The 9,190-nt window shown below is 38.3% G+C and overlaps 1 pseudogene; it reads left to right on the forward strand.

Annotated features, from left to right (window-relative positions):
* The first annotated feature begins 3,906 nt into the window (after positions 1–3,906).
* On the forward strand, positions 3,907–8,196 carry LOC145158806 (uncharacterized; annotated as a pseudogene).
* Positions 8,197–9,190: the final 994 nt, after the last annotated feature.

Raw genomic sequence — 9,190 nt, forward strand, 5'->3', positions numbered from 1 at the left:
AGATAAAGTCTTATCGAAGCATCTCGTATCAGAAATATGAACTTTGGTAAGGAAATCAATAAGTATTGATTTCTAGAAGTCCAACTGTTTTTTGAGTACATGTCAAAGCTAGTAGGAGCATAAGTGTTATGCTAGTAAAGGAATAATTATCATGTTAGTGGGAGCATGATTATTATGTTGCAAGTTAGCAATATTAATTATAGAAAACAAAAGTTTCACTTTGCAAAGTTGTAGATGTTGAAAAATTGTTTTGATATACTTAAGGGAGAGAATATTATACTTCATTTAAAATCTAAAAGCTTAGATCGATAAATTTAATCAAATTTAGTCAAAAGATATATATGGATGTTATGTTGAAAAGATTCAACATAAGGAAATCCTATATATGGCAATATTATAGCAAGAAACTAGTAAAGTATCACGTTTTTTCTTGAATCGTGTCCCGTACGCTTCTGGTATAGGATCGATTGCATATGCTGTAATATTCGACCGTTCTAAATTTTCCAAATTCCTAGGGCATTAACAGGGAAAAAGGACGAGAACCAAATATGACTAAAATTAATTAAACAATTGTCAAGAACAATCTAAGGTTCGCCAAGGATTGGTCTTGTGGGCAGTTGGAAGTATAGTAATGGATGGACCATATTGACATTATTATGAATAGATAGGACTCTATTTAGAATGAGTTGTCATATGGAAAATATGGAAATGTTTCCATAAATGGGAATTGGATATCAAGAATCTATGTCTAGATAGAAACTTTTATGCAAGAAGGATGTTCAAAGGAATGTACTTTGAATGTGAGACTTCATATCTATGGAATTGCCTTGTAACAATTTCCAATAGAGCACTTTGTAATATCATTGGCAAAGTCTTGTCGGCTTTGGTGCTGTGACATTACGAAAGGATCGTTTCATAAAATGTTAGAATCTAACATATTCTAATAGTGGCAAGAATTTGGTATTCTTACACTTATGATAAGGATTAGGAATTGTGAAATGAGCATCATTGAAAATGTGCTCATTTGATCTATTTCACAAAGTAAGGACCATAGATAAACATAGTGTGCATGCTTGGAGCATGGGACAACTATTGTTTTTCAATTCAAGTATTAAGTTGATTATCCGAAACATTATACAATGAATAACGTGTAATCGATATGGTGACTAAATAAAAGGTGTTTTATTTATACTCAAAAGTTTGAGACCATATTGGATACGATTATTCTTGTGTTTCACTTCGCATGTTTTGACTTCCCGAATAATAAGATTATTCATACCATCCACAGTCGATCATACTTTGGAAGTAGGTATGAAAGAAGACTGTCATGAATCCGACTATAGATTGTCTGAAGCGTTTTAGACATAGCAAAAGTCTGCTGCAGTGTTCATGAGTGCTCCTGAAATAAGATTTGAGTATTGGATTAAACCCACGCTCACTTGAATCACTTCATGGATTTTATCACGAGTGATTAGTGAGACGATAATATCTTATTTTCTTGAAACGGATACATGTGAGTTGTAATTTACAGGTCGGTTGCACATTGATAATATGTAAACGCACCAGTAACTTGGTGTTATAAAACATATTGTTGTGTGTGATTTGATGAGTGAGTACAAGCAAGCATTTGAGTCGAAGTTTATCCGTTCCTTTTACCCAAAGTTGGATAAAAGTGATATCTGTGGGCCCCTCGATGATTTAGTGATGTCACCCCTAAGCGCTTGGCCAAGCCTGGACTAAGTTGATGTGTTCAATTGTAGTCTATTGTCAGTCATCATAAATCGGAAATCGGGAAACAATACATGAACAGAGAGTATGATTTAAATCTATGTATCAGTTCATACGATATCTAGAATGGAGGAATATATGATCCCTTATCCAAAGGACGCGTTACTGATAAGATCAGAGTTGACAACGGCTTTTGAAAGATATGATTGCTAATCAGGTTCTGAAGTCGTACTTGCAAAATAGTTATTAGACTTATCCAAGTGGGAGACTGTTGGCTTAGGTGTCTAAGCCCATAACTATTTTGGTATGTACTTGACCCGATTATGAGCATGGTCCTTTTGGGTTACCTTCACCTTAGAAACTGGTAGGGTGAATTATGGAGAAAGATGATTAATTATGATTTATTAATATATTATATGAATAATATATTAAAGGAGAAATCATATTGTTTAATTAATATTGATCAAGAATTAATTTAGAACTAATTTTGTGGTCAAAAGAGATTAATTAAATTAAGGAGACTGATACTGTAATTATAAGATAGTTACAAATGTGGGCTTAAGATCCATAAGGAAGCAGTGGACGAATTCTATATGAGAGTCCATATAGAAATCGTCCAAGGGGCCTTCTGGAAGGATCTTTGGGCTGCTTAGGGCTTAAGCAACTGGATTAGGGTTTCCAAGTTGAAAACCCTAGTAGCCTCAACTATATAAGGACCCCTAAGGCTCCAAAAAACGTGGCTAAGCATTCCTAAGAGGATCTTGGACGTTTTGGTGCCTCTCCTCCCTCTCCTAAGTCGTCTTGTTGCTAGTGGTGTTTGTGACTCCATTAGAGGTGCAACATTTGAGGCACTAGGCTTTCCGAAGTCAAGATCAAGGATGTTTGTGATTGTTATTGCTACATAACAATCAAGGGAATATTCCTAACCCTAATTATATGTGATTTTTATATTTGTATGCTAGTCAATTAGGGTTTATTGCTTTGGTATTCAATGTTGTATGTTTACTTAGAAAAACCTAGATCAAAGCAATTAGGGTTGCATGTACACCATAGGATTGATGTTGTGCACATAACCCAACAAAAATGAAATAAAGTTTGAACCTTTGGCACTTACAAAGGTCCAACAGCAAGAAGAGATGATGATGATGTTGTTTCTTTGCAAATTCCACCACTAGAATGTTGGATATTAAAATGTTTGACAAATGAACTTTTTATTTTTGACCTATTAGTTTTAGGGTTTTTCAGATTTTAAACCCTACGACTATAAATAGTTTAGGTCATTTTTATTTTTTGAGGGAGTCTCCTTTTTTACTTTTAACTTTCGTTTTTCTCATTGACAGAGAAAGTGGGAGTTCATCATTTTCATGTGAGGTTTCTCCTTTGTAATCAGATCTGATGATCATATGAATGAAGAAATATTTCACTAATTATCTGTTTATCTGAGATTGATTCATCTACTATTCTTAATTTCCGCATTGTCATCTCATATTGTGTGAATCTGGCTTCCTACAGAAACCAATTCCAAGAGTTGTGGTAGATCAAGTCTTTGAAGATCAAATGACTACACATAAGTGTTAAAAGATAAAGGAAAACATTATCTTGAATCAAATGCAGTGGTTTATCCTAGGTTCAAGGATTCAGAAGATGTTGTGTTTCCAAATCAAGTCTTTGTTACCAAAGGAAATGGTGATAATGTTGCTCCTGAATTGAACAATTTGGTAAATGAAGACAATGTGAGTGTGACGAAAGAAGGATTTTATTCGAATCAAAACACAATGGAAAATGGTTTGAACAAAAAATCAAAAAATGTTCGACCATAAAATAAAACAAAACGTGTTTGGGATGTGAAAACAGAAAAATTCGTTGTTGACAATAAAAACAAAGAAATATTTGTTGAGTCTTTGCCTAATAATCCATAACATCAAAAGGGTAAAACACAAAATTTCAAAAGAGGAATAGAGAATTTGGGTTCTGATAAAGGAATTTCGAAATCAAAAGCACAAAATAAATCCTATTGGAAAAATGAAAAATCTTTTCACAAACAAAAGGTTTTTAAACAAAAATCTACTGAAACAGCAAATAAGTTTTCACAAAATGTAAAGAATTTTCAAAGAAACTTTCAAAAACAAAATGATTTTCAAAGGAATCAAAATCTTGTCCAAAATAATTTTTTACAAAATGGTTTACAAAGAAATTTTCAAAACCATGAACAAAGAAGTTTTGCTCAAAAGCAAAAACTTTTTCAACAAAATGGTGTTGGTTATCAAAACTGATATCAAAATCGTTTTCCAAATCATTCACAAAGGTCATTTCCCAAAAGAAAATTTGAGAAATTGGAAGTTAAAGGAAGAAAAAGTGAGCCTTTTATACCTAAAAACCCAAAAACCCAAAAGGAATAAGTGATGTAAGGAACATCAGTCATTGGCTTGAAGGAAAAGGAAATCAATCAATCAAGAAATTATTCTCAAGAGCAAATTTGAAGTGCTTACGAGAAGTACTTGAATGATTAAATGAATGAAAGTACTTCATCTCAAGAGTCTACACCAACGGTGCGAAAGTGGAAAGAAATTCCAAAGAAGAAAATTGATGTTTCTTAGAAAATTGATGAAAAAAAGAAAATCAAAGTTGAACCTTCCCCATTGTATGATTATATTTCGATTCCTGAAGCTAAGGAAGTTGACTTAATTGACAATTTCAAATCGAAAGTTCGTAATTGGGTTTCAGGTTCTTCATTGCATAGTGTATTTCAAACTAATGTCCAAGGACCCAAAAGGTATTGGGGACCTAAATTCTTCTAACTGATTGCAGATACTACGTGACGAGCAATATGATGAAAAGTGGTACATCGATAGTGGATGCTCGCATCACATGAATGGGAGGAAGGAAAATTTGAGAGATTTTCGAAAGTTGGATAATGCTGGAGTTCTCAAGTTTGGAAATAATTAGAAATGTAAAAACAAATGTTATGGAAAAGGGACGAATGGAAAATTCACGGTGAATCGAGTCGCTTATGTTGAAAGTTTAAAGCACAATTTGATTAGTGTTTTGCAACTAGTTGTTAGAACAAGAAATCAGGTTCTTTTTTATGAAGAAGGAAGTATAATCTCAAACAAGGAAACGAAGGAGATTCTACTGAAGTCGAAACGAAAGGGAGACATGTTCACTCTTGACTTGAAACCAATTGTGGGCATTCCCTTAATATGTTTGCTATCGAAAGAATCTTCGGATCTCAGCTGGTTATCGCATAGACGTCTTTCACATCTCAACTTCAAAGTTTTAAATAAAATTGTTCCTTAATGATCTTGTTCGTAGTTTACCTGTTTTGAAATTTGACAATGGTTCATTGTGTGTTGTGATATATGTTTGGACCTGGATAGCCCAATTAAAAATGGATTACTTGCCAAGGAGGTGGGCTTTAATAATTTGGGCTTTGGAGTGTGCTTAATTTCTTGGATTTGGACTTGAAATGGGGTGGGCCGATATTTTTTGGCTACATGGAAGTTGTGGCCGAGTTTTTTGGACTTGTTGGTGATCACTCATTATTTTCTAGTCTTTTATGTAGCATGGCCGAAATTGGAAAAGTCTTTGGAGTTTCTACTCTTTTCATTGAAGTTATTAAGGTAGTTAATAAAGCTAGTTAAATAAAAGCTCTTAATGATGAGCCTTTTCACTTTTGTAACCCACGACTCCTATCACCTATATATAGGGCCGATTTCTATGGAATAAAACATCACTTGAACTTGTTGCAATTTACTCTCTTTATCAGATAAGATAGGTCTCTTATCGTGTTTTGTAGCGTGTCAATAGGTCTTGGCATTCGAACTAGTTCTTGCTTCAATAGGTCTTGAGGTAAGAACTAATCCTATCCTCTTCCCTACCCTTACAATCTCGTGTTCTACGTCTCTCTCTCCCCACCTATCCAAAATCAGCCCCCATACACGCATCATAGTGGTATCAAAGCCGAAACAATCCTGCAGTTACTATGGATTTTAATGATCCCAATTTTCGCTACAATCTTCAAGAAGCACTAAGGAAACCGCGACTCCTCTTAAAGACTCCAAGGAGACTAGTTTTTCCAAAGCGCGGTGCTACAAGTGCCAAGGTTTCGGGCATTTCCAAAGTTTGTGCCCAAATAAATGAGTCGTGACGTTACGGGAAGCGATAGAATTCCAGGACGAGTTACTTGAGGAAGAAAAAAGACAAAGTTCCACCTTTGAGGAAGAGGATGAACATGAAGAAGAAGAAGAGTATGAAAGCTACGAAGCTCCCGTCTATGACACGTTGTTAGTCCTTCGGGCATTACAAGCAAATGTGACACACGAAGAGGCCGACCAAAGAACTCAACTGTTTCATACTAAATGTCTTATAAATCATAAATGGTGTAGTGTAATAGTGGATGGTGGTAGTTGTACTAATGTAGCATCTAGCGAAATGGTGGCAAAACTAGGATTGGTCACGATGAACTATCCTAAACCTTATGCTCTCCATTGGCTAGATGACAATAAGAAGATAAAAGTAACAAAGCAGGTACTCGTAGGCTTGATGATGGGCTCGTACAAAGATGATATCCTTTGTGACGTGGTTTCCATGGATGCTTGCCACGTAGTTTTGGGTCGTCCTTGGCAATATGATCGAGACGTGACTCATAGAGGGCGGAGCAATGAATATGAATTGAAACATAACAACAAAAAAATCATACTAAAACCAATGTCATCACAAGACATTCGCTCGGTAAAGACTAAAGAAAAGAAACCGAATCGTACGATTTTCGCCACTGAACGGGAGGTTGAAAAGGCGATTGACGATGGTGGCATGGTGTACCTAATGGTAGCCAAAGATAATGAGGCGGGAACCCCTCTCTATGATGACGTGGCAAAATTATTACAAGGGTTTAAAGACGTGTTCCCTAACGATTTACCACCTGGCTTGCCTTCGATTCGTGACATCGAACACCAGATCGATCTCATCCCAGGAGCTCCATTACCAAACAAGGCGGCCTATCGGTGCAATCCCGAGGAGACGAAGGAGTTGCAAAGGCAAGTTGATGAGCTCGTGGAACGGGGATATGTTCTAGAAAGCCTAAGTTTATGTGTCGTACCAGTATTGCTCATACCCAAGAAAGATGGAACGTGGAGGATGTACATCGACAACAGGGCGGTCAACAACATTACCATCAAATATCATTTTCCGATTCCCCAGCTTGACGACATGTTAGATGAAATTCACAGGTCAGTTGTATTTTCGAAAATCGACTTATGAAGTGGGTACCATCAAATCCGAGTACGTGAGGGGGACGAATGGAAGACGACGTTCAAAACAAAGCATGGCCTTTACGAATGGACCGTGATGCCTTTTGGCCTTACGAACGTCCCGAGCACGTTTATGAGACTAATGAACAATGTTTTTAAGTGTTTTCTTGGTAGGTCTGTGGTGGTTTATCTAGACAACATCTTGGTGTATAGCAAGAGTCGTGGGGAGCATGTGATCCATTTGAAACAAGTGTTCGAGACCCTAAGAGCACAAAAACTCTATGGAAAAATGGAGAAATGCTCATTTTTTGTGGATGAGGTGAAGTTCTTGGGGTATGTGGTGTCCAAAGCGGGCGTATCGGTGGATCAAGCCAAGATCGATCGCCATCAAGACGTGGCCAACCCCAAAAACCATTAGCGACGTTCGATCGTTCCATGGATTGGCGTCCTTTTACCGCCGTTTCATTCGTGACTTCGTGTGGGGAGCGGATGCTCAAAAGGTGCCTTCGTGTGGGGAGCGGATTCTCAAAAGGCATTCGAGGCGATTAAAGAGAGATTATGTTCTGCTCCTGTTTTGGCCCTACCCGATTTTCCCAATCTTTTGAGGTAGAGTGTGACGCAAGCGGGGTGGGTATTGGTGCCGTGCTGATCCAGGCCAAGTGACCCATTGCTTACTTCTCAGAGAAACTGGGGGGAGATCTCTTGAACTATTGCACTTACGATAAGGAGTTTTATGCCATTGTACGGGCTCTGGAGCATTGGAGCCATTATTTACGTGCTAGCCATTTTGTTTTGCATTCAGATCACGAGTCACTGAAATACATCAATGGTCAGAAGAAGTTGAGCCCGAGACATGCCAAGTGGGTGGAGTTCTTACAGTCCTTCCACTTTTCCTCAAAGTACAAAAATGGCAAAATTAACGTGGTGGCGGATGCACTATCTCGGCGTTATGCTTTACTGGCTACACTCGATGTTCGCTTGCTAGGATTCGAGGCGTTGAAAGACTATTATGTAAATGATGTAGATTTTGGTGATGTATTTGTAGAATGTAATAGTGGCACACAGGGAGAATACTTGGTGCAGGATGGATTCCTATTTAAAGGGAACCGTCTTTGCATCCCGAAACACCCCATCAGGGAGTTATTGATTTGTGAGGCGCACGGGGGGTGGGTTAGCAGGCCACTTTGGAGTGGCCAAGACTTTAGAGGTGCTAAAATAACACTTCTTTTGTCCCATGATGTTGGGGGATGTAACTAACATCGTGAGCAAGTGTGTGACATGCCACTTGGCACAGAGCTCATTCAAACTGGGCTTATATACTCCCTTACCCATCCCAGTTCGCTCCTGGGAGGACGTATCCATGGACTTTATTATGGCCCTGCCCCGAACTCAAAGGGGTAAAGATGTAGTTATGGTAGTTGTGGACCGGTTCTCGAAAATGGGTCATTTTATTGCTTGTCACAAAACTGATGATGCAAGTATGGTTGCTGATTTATACCACCGGGAGATCGTCCGGCTGCACGGGATTCCCAAAACAATAGCTTCTGATCGTGACTCCAAATTCTTGAGTTACTTTTGGAACACATTGTGGAGGAAAGTTGGGACAAAGCTTTTATTCAGCACATCACACCACCCACAGACGGACGGACAGACCGAGGTCACAAACCGAACCTTGGGCACCTTACTGCGAGATTTAGTGAACAAGACACAAAAAGATTGGGATGTGAAATTAGCGCATGCTGAGTTTTCTTACAACTGTTCGCCTACCTACGCAACAGGTCATTCCCCCTTCGAGGTTGTTTACGACGTGAATCCCTATTTACCGTTGGATCTAATCCCTTTGCCTAAGGAGGAGTTAGTCCATAAAGACGCAGATGATAAGCTGAAGTCCATGATGAAGCTACACACTCAGGTTTGTGATCGCATCGAAGCCATTAATGCCTCGTACAAGCAGAAGTCCAATAAGAACAGAAAGGCCCGGGTATTTTTGGAAGGCGATTTGGTCTGGTTTCATCTAAGGAAAGAGCGGTTCCCCGAAAAGCGCAAGAACAAGTGAATTCGCCAAGCCGACGGTCCTTACAAGATAGTCACACGTGTGAACGACAATGCCTAAGGGTGGAACTCCCGGGAGAGTACGGAGTGCACACAACTTTCAACGTCGGGGATCTCTCCCCTTATCTTGATGATGATGGCCTTGTGGAATTGAGGTCAAT

The sequence above is a fragment of the Lactuca virosa genome, chromosome 2, assembly GCF_052849685.1.
Source record: "Lactuca virosa cultivar CGN04683 chromosome 2, Lactuca_virosa_CGN04683_v6, whole genome shotgun sequence".
Classification (NCBI taxonomy): Eukaryota; Viridiplantae; Streptophyta; class Magnoliopsida; order Asterales; family Asteraceae; genus Lactuca; species Lactuca virosa.